The 19,958-nt window shown below is 39.5% G+C and overlaps 1 protein-coding gene across 1 annotated transcript in view; it reads right to left on the bottom strand.

The window, feature by feature from the left end:
* Nucleotides 1-19,958, bottom strand: part of LOC136051374 (uncharacterized) — a 397,884-nt gene that overhangs the window by 64,891 nt on the left and 313,035 nt on the right. The window lies entirely within an intron of this gene.

Here is a 19,958-nt window from a genome sequence, read left to right as displayed (position 1 = left end):
TGCAGAGACTGCAGTGGAATACATCCAGTTACATATATCTGACTTCTAAGTTTTTCTCCTCTCTTCTCCTCATCCTGCAATTAGATTTGTAATAGGAAGTGATCACTCACTTTTTCATCTCATATCAAGTACAGGGATGGAGACTATCACACAGTAACTGAGCTGGTACTGCTTTGAGAGTTTGGGAGGTTATGCTTTTTGAAAATACTCAACTGCTAGCCAAAGGCTAACATCTCTCTGCAGGTAACATCATTACAGGCCAGCATTATTGTAGAGAAGAAAACATAAGTAAACAGCTCCTAAATTCTTCTAATGACTAAGTTATAATCCAAAAGAAAGAAAAAGGGAAGAAAAAAATGTGAGGAAACTGGAAAAAAACCAACAGATGCCAACTACAAAAGTGAGCTCCTGTGCCTGTAAAATAGGTAAAATCACAACAGGCTGACAGTCTTGCATTACCCTCGGTTCTGCCCTGTGCCTCCTTCTGTTACTGTTTCAGCAGCTTTTTATTTACACATATAATAGTTGCTTAGCTAAAAGAAGACACAGAAGGGAGTTATTCTCTAATCACGGTACCCAGGATGGCTGTGTCATTTGCTTTTCGCATAAGAAGCATTTCAACAGAGCCCCACATGCATTCAAGTCGCACATACTTGTCTCTACTCCTTGTCACAAATGTATAGGCCAAGCATCAGCTCAGACTGGCTTCTGGCAGTGCCTACACAAAAAAGCACACGAATGCTATTAAAAGATACATGTATTATTCAGTGGGATGCTGCCTAAACATCTCATGCTAAATTGAGCACAAGGAACACAGGAAATGTGCAGGTCAAGCAATAGCATTCTTATGGATGTTCATATATAGAATCAGCAACTGCAGTTCATAATTTAACTAATCTTGTACATAAAGTGATTAAGTATTCAAGTAACATTTCGTGTTCCTATAATTCTGTAACCTGGTGATCTACTTAGAAAGGGTGCTATGAACCATCTGATTTCACCCCCTAATTTTTTTTCCTCTCATGATGTTATTTTCTACTTAAGCTGTGCCTTAGAGTCACAAACACCATTAAGAGAAATAGAACAAACAGATCACCATCTGAGATATGACGCGAAGTCAAAGGGCCTGGATACTCATTTTCAAGAAATAGTTCAGAAAATATCATCTGGGGGTTTACATTGCCTCCTTATAGCACAATACATAACTGTGCCAAAAGGAGAGAAGTAAAAAAATACATAATTCCATGCCTGTAGGCTTCCAGAGTTGTACTCTGAGAGGGGCCACTGAGCAGTTTCTCATCATACTGCTTTTCAATGTAGCGTGAGGAAAGAACTTAGCATCTTTTGCACCAACAATCCTCTTCACTGGCAGCTGTGAGGACTACAATATGCACCAAGTAACACACTGTGGGAACATCCGGCAGAACTCCCACGTCCAGCCTCAGTTTCAGTATTTCAGTTTGCTTTGAGTTTGAGCAGTTTCACAAGTTTTGGAGTCAACAAATCCTTCACAAGTCACATGTTGGGGACTGGAACTCTACAAGATCCAATAGTGAACAAGAAAGGGAAAGGGCATAGTGATTAGCATGTTCCACATCTGAAGTAGGAATCACAGAACCATAGGCGTTGGGAGGGACCTCTGGAGATAAGCTAGTCCAACCCTCTGCTAAAGGTCCAAACACAAACCTCACTTCGGCACATATACTGACTTCCAAGAAAAGCAGTGCTTATGCACAAGAAAGCTCTTCCAAAAATTTGTTGCAAAGGTAACAAACATTTTTAAATTACTGTGCTGTCCTTTCTAGTCCTTTAACTCCATGCCTTCTTCAGCTTTAATCTATTGAACTAAGCATCAGCATTTATAAACATTGTTCTCAATCTATATATTTTCCTTATCTATTTGCCTTCTTTGGCACTGCTGTGTCATCGCCATCGGACGGCTATTGTAATTCAACTGTCTTCAGAACAAAACTGGTGGAACAGTTTCATAATTGCATTCCCTGAAGTTGCTGCTTTTGTTTCTGGTCTTCTATACACATTTAGTTATATTAACACTGTGTTATGAAATAGACCAGCTGGACAGCGCTGGAAAAATCAGATCTTTGTTTTCAATAATACATGCCTTAGGTCATCACCTCACTTTTCTGTATCAAGAAACATTATTACATTTCTTAGAAGAGGCCTAAGGGTTGTAGCATGTGTATTTTCCCCCATGTTCTGTAAGCAGACAAATACAGCAGACCACAAAATGGTTTCTAAAACAGAAGTATTTCATACTGCGAGCTACTACCAGTGGGGTTAGGAAATCTACTGTAAATAAGTCAAATCTATAGTTTTCTTGAGACTTGTACTCAGTAGCTCTCTTTTCACAACTGCTCAGACTGATATCTCTTGTGTTTACTATTTGTTAAAACATTGAAAGGTTTGTCTTGTTTGTTGTTGGTTTTTTTTTCATAGAAAAGGCATCAGTTTTAAGATAAACCTATAAAAGCCTCTTGTTAAATTTCATTCTCTGAATCTTGTAAAGAAGTGTTAACAATAGAGACTTTTAGGAGCAAAGGATTAACTACATTCACAAATAAAATGAAAGCCATCTCCACTTCTGTTAAGGAAATTCCCTTTAACCGGGGTTCAGTCCACTCTATGCCTTTTTACACCACTGCTGCTTTCTTGGACGTTCTTTGTTTTGATTTTGGTTTGCTTTGAGGCTGATATGCTATAGTTTAAATTCACGAAGCAGTGAAATAGGTCTGATGTTTTGCTTACATGATTCTAGTGTTTGTTTCCCACTGGAGAAAACTAAGGATGGTAAAGTGACAGTACAGGTTAAAAAAAAAAAAATCAAGTTAAAATCGGTTACTGAAAACTGCATTTCTCTCAAGATTTCTTGCAACTGGATACAGACTTTCCTCACCTGAAAATCAAAATACAGTATTTTCTGTTTAATAGTGCCCTCTAGTGAAAGAAAAGGAATATTCCAACAGACGAGTTTAAAAATGATGCGGCAGAAATAAAACTATTCCGTTCAATTTGTTAATATTCATATTACCACTAAGGGACATTAGTATCAGTATATGTGTCTGCTACGTTTTAGATAAAAAGACCCCTCATTACAGGATGAAATCCTGGCCAAAAAGGAAAAAAAGAAAAAAGAAAAAAAAAAGAAAAAAAAACCTGAATTTGGGCGTAGGGCATAGCATTGTAAAGCAGGTTCACCTGAGTGAGATGAGAGGAGCATCCTGCAGCTGAACACACTGAAATTTAAGACTACTATCTCTACCACAGTAATGAAGCATCTTACATGCTACCAGAGAAGGTAAGGACTGACAGTGCATTGTACCCTCAATTCTTGTATTTTTCCTTAAGCAACATTTAAGCCCAGAGAAATGTGGGCAACCTCCATACTTCACAGGCAATACTGTAACTTAAAGTAAACAATGCCTGTTCTAAAGTCTTACAAAAGTCTATGTTTATCAACCATTTAATAACATTATAACATAGACACAAAAGCTAATTCAAACTGTCCTTAGGAGAGTAAGCTAACACACCAAAAATTAACACAGATTACTACGTGAAATACATTCATTTTGCTTAGTAGCCATAGTGGGAAGTTCAGTCACTGATTTTTGTTTTCTTGTTGCATCCTTTTATAATTCAAGGCCATAAAAGAGCGCATAGAAGTAAAAATCTAGAGTCATTCTAAAGCAGCTCTTTTCAAGACAGTACTTTTAAGCAGAGCAGATTGTAGAAACTGAAGCTAATTAAAATGGGACTGAATTCCCTCCTTCCTAATAATTTGAGCTGCTCTGGAATTTGCATTTCTTGCTGGTAACTCATTGTCAGCAGTGGCAGAGAAATAAACATTATCCTGAAATGCGTACCTGAAAGTCTTTCCCTTCTTTAAACAATGACCACCTAGCTGACATTTTAGACTTTTAATACTAGAACAGTAGAAGATAAATTCTCAATTCTCCTTTTTTTTAATCCAGTTTCTCCACTCAGAAACAGCAGCAACCAGGTTGCAATGCAAGGGGAGAACTCTTCGTGCGGGCCAGCTTCCACCTGAGGTCTCTACGTGACTGTACAAATACATAGGCAGTCCCACTCGCAAGGACCTTTACAGCAATACATATGCTAAGCCTAACACAGCACAGGCTGTAAACTCGTCCCTGTGGAAATGGCGGCCCCAGCGGCGGCGGAGGGCGACCCCTCCCCCACCCTCCGCCCGGGCCGAGCTGCGGCAGCGCCCCCTGCCGCCCAACACAGTCACACCTCTGCCCGCCTCCAAGCTGGCCCTTGGTAAAATTCAGTCTCTGATCCAGTTTTGCTGCGTGCTTCTCATACCTGGGATAGATAGGCTGATCCTGTGGACTCACTCTAGGTCTGTGCATCTCTATCCCTTCATGAGTTCAACTTCGTTCCCAAGAATACTGCCTCATGGAGAACTGGCTCTGTCCAGGTAACACTGGTGGTTTTTTCTTTCCAACAGCCATGCTTGCTACAAGAAACAGGAAATTATGGAAAAATAGCTTCGAAATTTTTGAAACCTAAGTCCCAGAACAAATCAAAGTTCAGAATTTGGCACTGATATAACACGTTTTTTTTTGTTTGTTTGTTTGTTTGTTTTTGTTTTGTTTTGTTTTAACTAAGAATTCCCTCAATTACAGAGCAGCCTGTGGATGCTATGTGCATACATTCCACCTTGCTGCACACCTTACAAACAGCCAGGCTGAATTTTACTGCAACTCGTCCAATTTTTATATGAACTATCCGTAGCCTGCCATTCAAATGAAGCTCATTTGAATAACAGAATTGGTAATGTCTGGAAGAAGCCAAGCAGAAGTCCTCTTCGTCTCAAAGAAGCAGCTGGCACACAGCAGATTGTTAACAGCATCACGACACATTTTTCTGCAAGGTAGACATGCACTCTTCAACAGATATGCTACAGAAGAAGACACCTTCTCCTATTCCCATCCATACCTACCCCATGTGATTTAGCACTCATTCTTTCTTGGGTTTCGTATGTTCTAATAATACTGGCTAGATACAGTACAAAGATGAGATTCACAACATCTAGGATTTCATGCTGTTTCCATTTGAAATATAGTTACACGATAAAGGATTCCAGATTAATCTGCTTGAAATGCTTGAGATGTTAAGTGACAAGAAGCTGGGAACAATGATTTAGAAATGGCAGCTCAATTATGTAGCTTGGAGAAAAACAAACAGAGACTGAAATTGAAACTGAAATGCTTGTAATTTATCCTATTTTGTACCAAAATTTGAATAAAATTCCTTTAATGATGAATGGCCAGACTCAGCAGCAACCGACTTAAGAGCAGTTTGAAGGCAGTTAACAAATGAGATGAATACAGAGTCTCCGCACTTAATAGACTTCAGAAATGTTGCAGGAGGGGGACAGCAGAGAAAGGACGCAGTCTCTGAGACTTTCTCAACACGGCTTTTACCAAATGAGCAAGTTCAGAGGCTAGCATAAAGCAGGTTAGATGAGATTTAATTTCATAAAATATCCTGAGTTGGAAGGGATGATGAAGTCCAACCCCTGGCTCCACTCAGCACTACCCAAAATCCAACCCTATGTCTGAGAGCATCGTGCAGACGCTCCTTGAACTCTGGCACTGGGTTCCGTGCCCCCTGCCCTGTGCATCCTGTGCCATGCCCACCGCCCTGTGGTGCAGCACTGTCCCTAACCCCCAGCCGCCCCTCCCCTGACACAGCTCCATGCCGTTCCCTCGGGCCCTGTCGCTGTCACACAGAGCAGAGCTCAGCGCTGCCCCTCCGCTCCCTGGGAGAGCTGCAGCCGCCAGCAGGCCTCCCCTCAGCTCCTCTGCTCTGCAAACCCAGGGACCTCAGCCACTCCTCATACATCTTACCCTCCAGATTCTTCATCATCTTTGTAGCCCTCCTTCGGACGCTTTCTAGCAGTTTCATGTCCTTCCCGTATTGTCCCCATATCTTCACCCAGTGCTCAAGGAGAGGCCACATCAGCACAGAGCAGAGAGGGTCCTGGCCTTGGCGCTGCTGAGGTGCTTAGGAGCGAAGAAACAGCAGAAGAAAGTGTTTTTGAATATGTGGGGATTATTACAGTCATAAGATGTGGTGGTGAAGAGTGCCACAGAGAAAAGAATAAGCAAGGATAGAGCAGCAGAGAGGGGAGTGCAGCATGTAATTTGTGACTTGGGAGCTTTCTTGGGAATCTGGACCCTACTGTCCAAACTTGACCATCCTTTTTATTCTGCCTCTTAGTGCAGGTCACCTGTGTAGCCTAAGCATATTTGGGTATGACAGTACGGTGCACTTTCCCATAAAGAAAGATACACACATCCACCAACAGGATTGTGTTACCTCCTACCCTATGTCTTACCACCTCCACATAAACTACAAGTGGACATTGTCCTAGTAAATGGATGCATTTCCTCAAGCACTTAAACTTCTCATAAACTGTTCTTTCTAAACAACGAAAGTGTGATATTGCAGACTTTATAGTTACTATTACTGACAGCAAGTATGAAGAAATCCTCGGGATTTGGGGATTTTTTTTCCTGTTTCAGTTTAACCATATGCTTCTTAGTCTGTGTGTTTGAATTGTTTACTGGGAAAAAGGAAGTTTTAAATGCACACCAGAGGTTTCTCTTTAGTCATCATGGACTAGAACCTTCCTAAATTTTCATTAATTAAATTTCTTATATATTGATGTGGCCACAAGAAACAGACTTCATCCATCTACAGCTTTTCATTTGGGATGTGTCCACAGTCAACACCCGTTAAGTCTGAATGATGGAGTGTCCCAGAGATTTTCCCTCTAGCAAGCAGTTGCCTGCAACAGTTATGACAGAGTTACTCCAGAGAGTGTCCCTTACAGGGCAGGAATATGTGAAGCAACAGCTGTGCTACTTTCTTTGATACCGAATGGTATCCTGGTTTGCATTAGAAGAGATGTTACCAGCAGGTAGAGGAAGGTGATCCTTGCCCTCTGCTCAGCACTGATGAGGCCACACTGGATGCCACACTGGACAGCTAGAGCTGTCTCTGATCTGGCATGGAGCAGTTGCTGGGCTCTGCTCACAGTGGCCTCCCCAGCACCCCCCACTACTAAAAACATGCTGCAGAAATCCAATAGGGGATCTCATTAACACATATAAATACATGAAGAGAAGGTATAGAGAGGACAGAGACAAGCTCTCTTCAGTGGTGTCCAGTGCCAGGGCAAAATGCAACATGTACAAACTGAAACACATCAGGAAGAACTTCTTTGCTGTACAGTTGATGAAGTGCTAGCCCAGGCTGCCTAGAGAGGCTGTGAAGTCTCCTCCTTGTAAATCTTCAGAAGCTGCCTGCAAGTGATCCTGGGCACCATGCTCTGTGTGTTCCTGCTTGAACTAGGAGTTGGATCACATGTCCTCAAGAGGTCCCTTTGAACCTCAGCCGTGTTATGATTTTGTATATGAAGATACATCTTAAAAAAATCCAGTGGCCTATTTCTCCATTAACTTTATAATTCTCATAAGTAACTGAAAACAGTATCAGTAGCATCCAAACATACAAAAAAAAAAATCCAACCACCAAATTCTATTATTGTAGCATTTTATAGGTACTCTTACTGATACAAGTCACTACACTATTCAATATATACCACTCTTGCACTCTTGATTTTATCCCATTTACAAACAAGTCAGTCAACTTCTCCCCAGTAAAACTTTACCTATCTAAATGTTAGAGAGGATGGTATTTTTTCTTCTTTCAAGGTAGCTTAGGATAGTAACAGTATTTGAACACAACAAATTGCAGTGCCTCAGAGCAACAGGAAGAAGTACTTCAGAGGTTTGATTTAAGGAGCTGCCTACAAATGGGAACAAAATAATGACTAACTGTGGTATTTCTAATACATCTATTACCTTGACACAACAGCAAATATAGATGTTCCTCATTTCACAGATGGAGAAGCTGTAGCACAGAAAATACCATTAGTGATGTGTGATCAGTGAGTCAGAGTAAAGGAAAGGAAAAGAAAGATAGATTCAGACACAGAAAAATCTATGTGTTTGAAAAGGGTGAGAGAACAAAGAGCTGTATGAAGTTTGGCTGAAAGGCTTATAGTGATCTTAATGGGTACTTAGCTATTTAAATGCTCAAAAATGACATGCTTTGAGAAGTGTTGTACCTGCATTTTTAACTGACTAGAGACAAGTAATTCTGTTTTCCTTGAAATTTATCATAAATTACCTTGTCTGGAAATAAATAGGCAACAAAAAGTAGAAAAAGAAAAACTGTTAAAAACAGACAGAGTACAAATATATTGATATTGTATAACTTTTACAGAAACAGCTGTGGATGGTTCCCAGATAAATTCAGTGACAATGGTTTTGGTCTTTGTTGTTGTGTTGGTTTTTTTTTCTTGTTTGTTTTTGGGTGTTTGAGGTTTTTTTCCTACACAATGTAACTTGCTATAGCTGCAGTCAGATTTTAGCTCTTGAAGTTCTACATGTGCTCCACCAGTAACATGGATCTAGGATCTCTTTCATTCCAGTTCTTGCTGCACTTAGATAAGTGTGCAGAGTCAATGTCAGATCAGAATTCCCTGCCTACTCATGCAGGTAGCAATGTCATGTATCATTTTCTAGAGAATTAAATCAGACATGGAAAGTCATAGTGACATAGTGACATACTCAGCAAAGGAACAGATTGAAATCGTGAAACATGAGACCAATAACAAAGAAACTGCTGCCTTTTGGAGTCTTTTTAGAAAGGAGAAAGCTGTGGGATTTACAACATGGGAGAAATGTTATGAAATACTTCTGCATTGTGGAGCTAAAAAAAATAACCATAAAGTGGACACAATAAGTAAAACCACATGAAAAACAGTTTTCACTTCCTATGAAAATTTCTAAGATTTTTCTGTTTGCTAAGTCATAATAGGCAGAAAAATCTCAACAGTGTTCACAAATGTAACATAGGCCAGAAAAAAAAAAAAAAGACAGAGAGCTCAAACCATCTTTTTTGTATGAACCATTTTGAAATCGCATGCTTTTAAAAGTGGATTAATTTTCTAAGTGAAAACGTAGTTGGCAAAACAAACCTGGATTTTTTTATTGTCATTTTTTCAGAAGGCAAGACTTTTTCAAGATGTCAGAATTCACATAATGGAATGAAATTAACCCTTTCCCACAAACAGGCTTCTTCTTAAATTTTTGTAGCAGCTCTAGTGATTTAGTAATGTCTTCCATGCCTTAGACCCTATAGTATATTATATATACTATATTATATATATATGAGCTCTACTGAAACAGTAGAGTTATCTTTTTCCATGAGCATTCTCTCCTTTCCCTTTTAATGCAATTGTCTGGTAGGTGTCACAAAAACATTCATGGATGTTCAAGTGCATGAACAAGAGGAAATTTACTCCTTTTTCCTTCCAAATCTGGACTTTGTGAAAAATGCACAATAAAAAACACTGTAACTGATACAACTCAGATTTCTGTAAACCTGTGATTATGGCAGCAATGGAAACTGACTCCAGCGTAGTATTATAAGATGAACTGGTGCCATGTAGGACTTGGGAGATAAGGGACCCTTTAACAGATGTTCATCTCTATCCTCACTATTTTTCACATGTAAATAATGAATCCCCGACATTACCCTACAACTTTAATGTATTCCATGCATGGATAATTGTCTTGTAAAACAATTCCATCAGTCTTTGTTCTCGTGTACCCTGAATAAATAGTATTTAGAAAGAAAAATTGGACTACTCATTTAACATCTCTCAATCTGTCTTGGGCTGTAATAATGCAATTTCTGCAACAAGAAAAACATATTTATCTTCATTGAAACTGTCGTCCATGAGGAGCAGAAAATAACTGAAATGCAATTTACAATGAAATGATCAAGATGCTTGATCAGGACATATATCTACCCTTTAATGGAATTAATAAAAACAAAGAATCAGAGCAGCTTAATAATAAATTTGTAGCTAATGCAAATAACTTCTTGTTAAATTTTAAATCTATACAAAAAGACCGGGAACTGTAATCAAAATCGTATTAGCAATTCAATCTCCAGTTACAAAGTACAGCCCAGCTGTCTGCAGAAGTTGGGAAGGATTTCAATTTGCTTTGTCTGATTTTATGCAGAGGATAGCATAGCATGAAGTGTGACCTTTCATGGGATAGTCAGAAGTGGTCAACAGTTTAACAGATTTATTGTTCTGATATTTATGAACAGCAGGCAATCTGAGAGTGTAGTAGCAAAATGGCAATTCAAAGGCAGGGGGGTAGGGAATCATTTACTAGGGAGGATGGAAAAGGCATAAAACTTCTCATCTATATAGTGCTTATTTATGGTCTAAAGCTAAATTGGTGATTCATTTAACTTGTAACTTCTGCAGTATTTCTATACCAAACATTTATGTACAAGGACTAGTAAAATAATGTTCTATAGGATCATACGATAAAAAGTAGCACCGTTGTTTAGCACAGAGCCCTTTGCTAAAGTGCATGACGTAATGAGTATATTAACTGAAGGCAGCTCACAGATCTATCTGTTCTGCACAATGTGTCATGAGCTGAAGGCAGTAGCAGATCAAAAATCAGCTGTAACATATCACAAGCCAGGTAATTTATAGGTGGAATTGCCAAGTTTCCTTAGGATTTAAGTAATATCTTCCTGTTACCCAGGAGGGCATAAACTACATTCAATAATCCCTGACCTTCTGACCTGAAAAGAACTTCCTCTTGCCTTCAGATATAGCGAATATTTAATCCTGATTCTGTAAACACTGTATGTCAGCCAGACTCCTCCCAACTTCTTGCCTTGTAACCACATCAGAAAACTGAGTTATGCTTCAGGCAAAAGGAGGGGAGCCAACTCCATGCCCATTTAGCAGCACCTTAGCATACCTCATTACTTCAACACATGAGGAATGCAAACAAACAGCAACGCTGTGTCCTTCCAGAACATCCCAAAAATGCAATTCACCTGCTGCATCCTATAATCACATTTCTCTTTTCTGCAGCTGCCTTGGACTGGTGACTCATTGCTATTGTATGCTCATAGAAGACTTTCAGGTGCCTTTTCACCACCTCTTACCCTCAGGATCTTTAGTTTACTGCAAACATTCTCATTATTAATCTCTAAAAGCATAAATTTAAACATTGCACTATTCTATTTCCATCCCTTTTCATAACATTACGTTGTCTCCATTTGTATTGCTCTAGGGCAGAAGGGCATCTGTCTCTTTCTACCAATGGAGCCATCCTTTAGATTGTCAAGAGCAGATTGTATTATTGTTTCTGCAACATTCACAAGTACTCAATTTTTCTTACTGCAGCATGATCATGGCCACGCCAACCCCTTATGCTTTCACTCAGTCAAACCAGTAGCTCCCTGCACACAGACAGCAGTAACTGTAGCAGCAGTGGGATCATCAGTTATCTTTTCTTAAAATATTTACTCCCTGTCTATCCTTCATTAAATTTCCTGAAGCTAAACAAGCAGTGTACTTCATGTGTGAAAAGGTTAAAGTCATCTGTAGTAATTTTCTTTCACAGCATGGTCTGTTGCCATCTTGTGGCTGCTTTACTTGTGCTGTACTGAAAACAGGAATAAAATAAGCATTTCAATCTTGGTTTTATCTTTTCTGAACAACACTGTTTGAGATGTATGACAGAGTTCAACCAGAATTGGAGGATTTTTAACTAGTTTTCTGAAAATTTACACTGGCTTAGTAATATTCCCTCAAAATTTCTCCCTTGTGTGTGCACTTTTATTTTTTAACTGTAACCCAAATACTGACTGCCTAAAAAACATCATTTGTCCTCAGTTTTTTTCTTTCATGTTTAGTGAAATATGCTACCACAACATTTTTTGTCAGATAATCTTAGTTTTACTTTTTAACATACTTTGCATTTTATTCTGAAAAGAAAAACTCTCCTTACCAGAATCTATTAATGTGTTGAAGTTAATTTAGCAGGAATTTAGATGTGATCAATGGGTAAATTAACAAAATAAAAAGGCACCAAGAAACTGTGACAATAAAAGCCATATTGCAGCAGAAAAGTCTTACCTATATGTTTACATGATCCATTTGGTAGGACAATTTCTTTCTTAAACTTCTCTCCAGGGTACGCATAAATAGTAAGCATCCGCACAAAAAAGAGTCCACGTTCTGTAGATTTAAAGATTAATTACAGTGATGTGTCTTTTGGCTTATTAACACCACTTAGTCACCTATGGCATCACCCATATAGAACTAAACCTATTTGTCACTGCTTTGATTGAGGAAGAGATCACTTACTCACTGAAATACACGAGTCCAAGACCTGTTTTCTTGAACAGGAGCAGACTTGGGCAGGTATTTAAATGGCTTCCTGGATGAAAGCCTGTAAGATCTGTGTTGATTATGAAACTGTTCTACTTTGGTGACAGTGAGAAGAGTAAATCACTAGATGATTTCATCATTGCTTTGATTTTGTTCTCTTTCGTAAGCATATAAATCGTATGTAACAAAATCAAGAGAAAATCAATGGCAGTACATGAAGTTACACTGTTAGGAGATAGACTTAATGACAAGAGAAATCACTCTCAGTTACTACCTAACATTCCCCCTGAGGAATCCTGGATTTTAAGGCTCTGTATGATCATTCTGCTACTGCCCAAATTTGAATGCTCAATATTTAAGAAAATGAAGCTGAAGGAAGTTGGTACTGTAGCTCAGAGCCCGTGTCGGCAATGGGATACAGTCTGTTATACAGTGAAAGGATTATAAGACAGCAGAAACAAGTCTTTCCTTCGTTCATAGAAATTAATGGTGGAATTTACCCTACAAAACAATGCCTTCTCCTCTCCTACACACAGACAATTAATATCAAAGACTAAAATATTTTAGGTGAAGGAATCAGTGAGGAACAAGGACTATGTCTAGAGAAATAGACATAATTTTTCTACTAGAAAAAAACAGGATTTCTAGTCTTGCCCAGCTCTAAATGATGGCTGTTTGTGACCTTGTTTGTGACACCCCCACCTGACCTGTTGCTTCTGGAGATGGCTGAAACTACTCCCCTGCAAGAAATTTCTGTACAGTTGCACACCTTCAGCATTTGCATGGCAATTTCTGGAAAAACTTGGCAGCTGGCAGTCTTCCTTTTCATGTAGTCACCTCCATGGTTGTGGTCAGCTGTGTTATTCCTTCCCTATCAGGAACACAGTTACATGATGTTCATAGGCTTCTAGATGGTAAAAATGAACAATCCATGCACAGAATTGTAGGGGATGGAAGGGACCTCTAGAGATCACGGAGTCCAACCCCCTGCCAAAGCAGCTCCCTAGCCCAGGTTGCACAGGTAGGCGTCCAGGCGGGTCTGGAACGTCTCCAGAGAGGGAGACTCTGTAGCTTCTCTGTGCAGCTGTGCCACTGCTCTGTCACCCTCACTGTGAAGAAGCTCTGGCATAAACTGCTCTTTCCTATTGCTAACCATTGACACCACTATGTAGTTCCTGGAGCAGCTCTTCTGCAGTCTTGCAGCTGCAGCACACAAAGCTCACACTAATCAAAACACTCATCCAGAAAAACACTGCTGATCTTCACAGGAAGCGGAGATAAAGCAGAGATTAATCACTTCCTTTTTATAATCCTCTGTACCCCATTTTGCTTCTTTGTGAAATAGGGGCAGAGAAGTGGTCACAACTTTTATTTGCTGGGAAGCGAACTAAAACTGAAACATTTCCAGCTCCAGTTTCTCGTTCAGCTTTGTTACTCAAAGCAATCTAAACAATCCCAGGCCTCCTTTCTTACTCCTCCATCTCTGTTGTTATACGAGAAGTGTTCATGCTCTGAGCTCTATCAGACAACTGATCTGCCTGAAAAATAACCTGGCAAAAAGCATTGTCTATTTTGAGCTGCACCAAGCCCCTGATGCTGTTCCCTGCTCATCTGCATGAGCTGTCAAGAGACAGAAGAGGAAACAACAGAATGAGCAGCCATGGGAAAAGTGAGTGGGTGGAAGACAGAAGCTGGTTTTTTTCATGCAGGAGTACCTGAAATATGCATCAAATTTCAGCTGTAGAGTCCTCCCATTTTCAGAAAGCGTTAAGCACCCTGAAAACTATATCTTGGAGAGCTTAGGCCAATTAGGACCATGTTTATATCATAATTTGGGCAATACAGAGATAGATTTAGTGAAACAGGGAATTCAAGAGTGCCTTGACACTTGTCTCCCATGGATTAGAACATCTGTTTTGAAGTGTAACTGTACTCTCATAACAATTCTGAGGGCAATAACTGCATTTCCTGAATAGAACAAATCCAGGTCCTCCCGTGCTAAGAACACATGTCCTGTAGGATTGTCATCTTTCCCTAAGTACACAGTTAATTCAGCCAAGTAACAGTAGCAGACACTTATGTGTCCACACAGGAAGTTGTTGTCACTGCGTTTATTTTTCAGTGTTTCAAATGAGGAGAGGGGGAGGTAAAGCAGTTCAGTGAACTGAGGGAACCATCCTGTATTCCAGGTGCACCTGTGATGATCAGTGCTAGAAAACAGGCAGCAGGAGACCATTTTGTACTCAGCTAATAGAAAGGCCCTGGACTAAGCAGGAAGAAGACAGTCTAGATTTGAAAATGAGGAGCGAGCTGAGTTTTACTTTGTCTTTTCTACAACTCAACCAGCGTTGTAGAAATCTGAAACAATATACAAGCTGGATCAGCTTTTGAGTTGAACAGAGTTTGTCTGAGAGCCTGCGGTTATGTTCACTTTAGTGAGGAGTAGTACTGGGAGGCATTATGCATTCGTGGTTCTGGTAGAAGATGAATCCACATGGCATCTCTGAAAAGCTGATAGCCACAGGTAGTAGCAGGGGAACTGGCTCTGGTTCAGTAGTAGTGTCAGTGCTCCCATTCTTAGTACAATTTGGTTGCAAGTGCCCAGAGGACTGTTCTTGTTCCACTCCTGCTTTTATGCTTTGTATTTTGAGCAAACGTTCTTTCCAGGTAACTGGTGGGGAGGTCCCCTGACTTTCTCCAGTATCTGCAGGATACTCAGGCAGAAGTGGACACAGGAATTGCTATCAATGACAAAAGGCTCATCTCAAAGGAAAAGGTGAATCTGAAGCACATTTTCTTTACGGATGTCTCGCTGGATAGATTAGGACTGGAGTTACTGATTTCTATCCATAGGTTCAAACATTATACTCTACTCTGAAATGCATGAATGGCTTTGTTTTGTTTTGTTTTTAATTGAGTTAAACAGTTGAGTATCGTTTTTGTTGTGAAATTTTTGTTGCTGTTTCAGGGGGGTGGAGTTATTTGGTTGTTTTCTTTTTCACTTTAAGCCACATTAAAGGAAAAGGCACTGATTCAATCTGGCAGGTGGTAAAACAATTTACCAAGGCTGCAGTGTCTTCCAGTCTGGTCACTTTCAGCTTTTGCATTATAAAAATGTTAACAATTTGCTCTGTGACTGGCACTTCGGGAGACTGAAACATGGAGTGCTGGGATGCATGTGAAAAAAGAAAAGCGCTTTAGTAATGCTTTCTCTATGGCACATATATGAACTTAAGCACTTTGGATATGTTCTGTAGAAGAAAGTGCTGTAAGTTTCTCTAGAAAATTATCCCCCACTGAAATCACACAGGAACAGCATGTAAACCACGCAGACTAGGAGATAAAATGCACAAGAAAAATAGTAGAAAAACATCTAAATATGTAAGATGCTTAATTCAGAATTGATTTTGGAATGATAACACTGCTGGAAAACAAGGAGGGGAACCGCAAACTACTGTCTCTAGGTTTTCATTACAAATAAAGTAGAAACTGTAGAATACAATCTTTTGGAATTGAAATTGACAGCATCATCTGTGTTAACTGCACTGTTAAAATTATACAGACAAAAGTAATTTTGAATTATGAACATTTGTAACTGTGTATTTATATGCAAGACTGCAGCACATTGTTGAAACACGGAAACCGATTTTAGGTGCTTTAACCTGAGTAGCTGAAGCAGCATAGTAATGACAGCAAGGAATGTAGTGGGGTATTCAAAGTTTACTGAAATGTTAGTTCAGCCATAACAAGGAGACAATCCGAAAAGCAGCAGGAGATTTTATGTATAAAGACCACTGAATCATGAAGAACAGAAGACAGCATGACAGTGTTTGGGGATTTGTTCTAGAGTTTTGGACTTATGTCAGAATGCAGTCAAGACAACCAAAATTCAGTTTCTCAAGGCCAAGAGCAGCTAAAGAACACTAAAACTGTGTTGCTTCTATCAAAGTTCTCTGGTATCCTCTAGGAAAAATTCATATTCTCTCAATATTTTTTGACATGTACTATGCTAACACTATACCAATAAAATAGTTTCATAGCAAAAGCAGATTTGCTTATGGTAGACTGGAAGGCAAGAAATGACAACATGCAAATCCCCACAAAGATTTATCACTTAACTGTTGGTGTGTGTCACTTTCATTTATTTTGTATTCCATGTTCTTCACCCAACCAGTCCTGACAAGATGGTGGATGGATTCAGCTCCTGCTCAGCTGGTGTGAGCAATGGCTCTGGCTGCAGGGTAGAAGTAAGACTCCCTAAGTACTCGTCACAAAAAATGTAGGTGTAAACTTATCACTGAACAAGATAAAACTACTGTGATACATGGCTTTGACTGCCATTCACACTAATCAGAACTCTGCTGATCTACTGAAAACTGCAAAATAAGAAGGTAACTTTACAGTATTTGTATGCTTCTTGAAATAACACTGCTTCTGGAATTCCTTGTTTATCACATCCCACAGACTGCCAATCCAAATCTGCCCTACTTTGAAATAAATCATAAATTCAAATTGTTTTAAACCAGTCTTGAAAACCTCACCAGGAATCTAACAGTCTAGGTGGTAGGAGATACTTCAAAGATCTGAAGTTAGAACTAATTGAGCAGAACTACAGGCACCAGTTAGCCCAGGCAGACCCCATCCTTCCTCTACCAAATGACAGTAGAGGGAGGGGGAGTGGGAAGGGAAGCAACTTGTTGCAGATGGATTGTAATCGTTGGATTACATGCAGATTTGATCCTGAATGGATCGATGGATTTTGATTAAGCGTCAAGATGCTTTTCCTCTCTCTTGCCCTTTTGTCCATCTTACTATTCAGTGAAGAATAAACCCTTGTGCCCAGTACCAAACCATAATGAAGACTGCCATCAATCTAATAAGCTTAGTAAGACACTTTTTGAATGACTTTATACCCTTCATAGTAATGAAGCCAGTAAGAACAATTCTGAACTTCTTCATAATGTCATAACTAATACTATTCCCATTCTAATATAGCTGCTTGAAATTGTATGTCTGTTTTGTTTTAGCAAAACAAAGTGATATTCTGAATGCAGTAGGAAGTTAAGACTTAACTCCAACTCTGCATGCTATTACAAGGCGAAGAAAAATCCACAGCTCTGTCACTGTGCAAACAGAAATGTAAACAAAGGAAGAATTAAGATGTTTAATTAATCATATTCCTAAGTTATCCTAATTATACCGTTAGGAAATAAACAACTTTTGTTAAATAAGCAATTCAGAACACTGTTGGATCTGCTACTTTTCCACTGTCTCCTTCCACAGTTAGGAAGAAGCTATAATTATTACTTAATTCCCCTTCATCTATCATGGGTCCACATCCTTGCTATCCTAAATAAAAAAATAGCACTCCTGTCCTCGGATTTCTAGTGTTCTTTACAATAATTTCAACAGACCAAACCACTAAGAAGGGAGTGAGGCTGAGTCTGTTGCACTGACTTCAGCCTTTAATTGTCCAGGCATTATATATAGTAACTGTGGGAGGGGAAAGGGAAGAAAGTGAGTCTTACACTTCTCAGGAAGCAATCTTCCAGCGGCTTTGAGTTACACCACCAACAGTCCACGTTGTTCAGAGCTTTTGATGTTCAAAAATGCAAACTGTGGTCCATTTGCTTCTGATAATTTACATAGATCCATTTTGCCCAGAACATACCTCAACCACACCAAGGACTTTTTACTTCAAAATAACACTGAACTGAAAAACAATAAATTGCACCCATTCTCTCAGTTACAGCTGTTTTTCCAGGTCAGAAGTTTCCATTATTATGTTCTGCTGGCCTATCAGAGGAGAGCTCTGCCAACCATTGTGCCAGGATTACACTCAAGAATGTCAGCAATGGCCACCTGCTCAGTTTAGACTTGGCGCAGGCCTCCTCCACAGTGTTTCACTCTCAGACTCTTTTCACACCTACTGACACACAAACTGTCATACTGCATCAGGCTAAATGCCATTTAGCCCAGCATACGGACCCAACAACAATAATGAGCCAGAATTTTAGGAACCTGTGTAAGAAATAAAAGTATTCCATGATATAACAAGCTGTGCAATAATAAAATAAATGCTATTTTCCAGTAGTTACCTGTTCAGAAACTAATTAAGAATTTTTGCTGAATTGGACTGGAGTGGAATAGTTCCATTGAAAGGGACCTTCAAAGATCATCACATCCATCTCCCTGACCACTCTGTGGCTAACCAAAAGTTGAAGCACGTAAATTGAGGCAACTGTCCAATTGCCCCTTCAACACTGACAGGTGGACATCAGCCACCCCACTAAGAAGCCTGTTTCAGTGTTTGACCACCCTCACAGAAATTTTTTTCCTAATGTCTAGTCTGATAGTGTAATGCAAACAGATGAAGAAATCTAAATTTATTTAATATCTTTTTTTATCCATTTGGCTGAAGTTTCCAGAAATCTGTCTGCAGCCACTCCAAAATGTATTTCCTGAATGGTAATCACTAATTTAGAGCCTGTTATTATGTATGAATAGTTTGACTTATTTTTATTCCATTTGCATTACTTTGCAGTTACGGACATTAATTTTCATTTGCCATTTTATTACGCACTTACTCACTATTATGAGCTTCTGCTACAGCTCTTTGCAGTCAGCTTCAGACTAGATTTTTCTGAAGAATTTGTAATCAGATGCAATCTTCTCACCACAGCATTTACCACTTCTCAAGTTCTTTTACAGATATCTTCTATGCTCTGTTTCTCACATAGATTTCTCTAGAACATGCCCGTCATCCCCATCCCAGCCTTTTCTAGACTTCCTTCTCAGAACAACAGGAAAAATTTGTGCTTGAATATCCCCTTCAGTTAACATCTCTACAGCAGGCTGCCTGTGTGGGATTAGTTTCACCCAACTTTAGATGGTGACATCTATTTCTGAGCCAAGTTCTCTCTATAATCAAGTAGAGAGGAAGTCGGCAATGCTACAGTGGAAATGATCCAACCCTAATGTAAATGTCTACAATCCTTCAGATGATTCATGTCCTAAAAGTGTTTATTCCTCCTCACTGACTCAAAGGGATTCTACAGTGAGTCGAGCAGATGCAGATTATCTATGTCAGAGAGAGAAATTATAAATTAAGGAGAAGAATCCTGCCTTTTTCCCTGCAGATCTCAGTGGGCTGTGATCATATATTTTTTTCTGGTGAAATAAAATCTATAAACTTCATTCTTTAAAGACCTCAAACCTGAAGGAGAAAAGGTCTGGGCTTACCAAACGTCTGCAGGGTGGCATATTCAGTGCTTTCCACTCAGACAAAATACAACTTCATTTGTGCTGTATGCCACACAGCAAGTAGCTCACTGCAGTAGCCATGATCGGGTCCATCTCCGTGCTGCCTTCTTACAACAGAGTGGGCGTAGCTGTACCTGGGCAGTATTTCACCTCCCCTCTCCCTCATTTCTGTTGTGCTGCTCGTTTCTGTTACTACCAGAAAGTTCTGACATGCCCTGTCCTTCCACTGAAATATATTTTTGCAATTGGAATATCTTCCCATTTCCTTGCATTGTTGAATCACAGAATCATAGAATCACCAAGGTTGGAAAAGACCTCCAGGATCATCCAGTCCAACTGTCCACCTATAACCAATAGT

This window comes from Cyrtonyx montezumae, unplaced genomic scaffold (assembly GCF_038088225.1).
Source record: "Cyrtonyx montezumae isolate F1298 unplaced genomic scaffold, pur_monq_1.0 scaffold_3, whole genome shotgun sequence".
In the NCBI taxonomy this organism is placed as follows: domain Eukaryota; kingdom Metazoa; phylum Chordata; class Aves; order Galliformes; family Odontophoridae; genus Cyrtonyx; species Cyrtonyx montezumae.
This window is presented reverse-complemented; position numbering and strand designations above follow the sequence as displayed.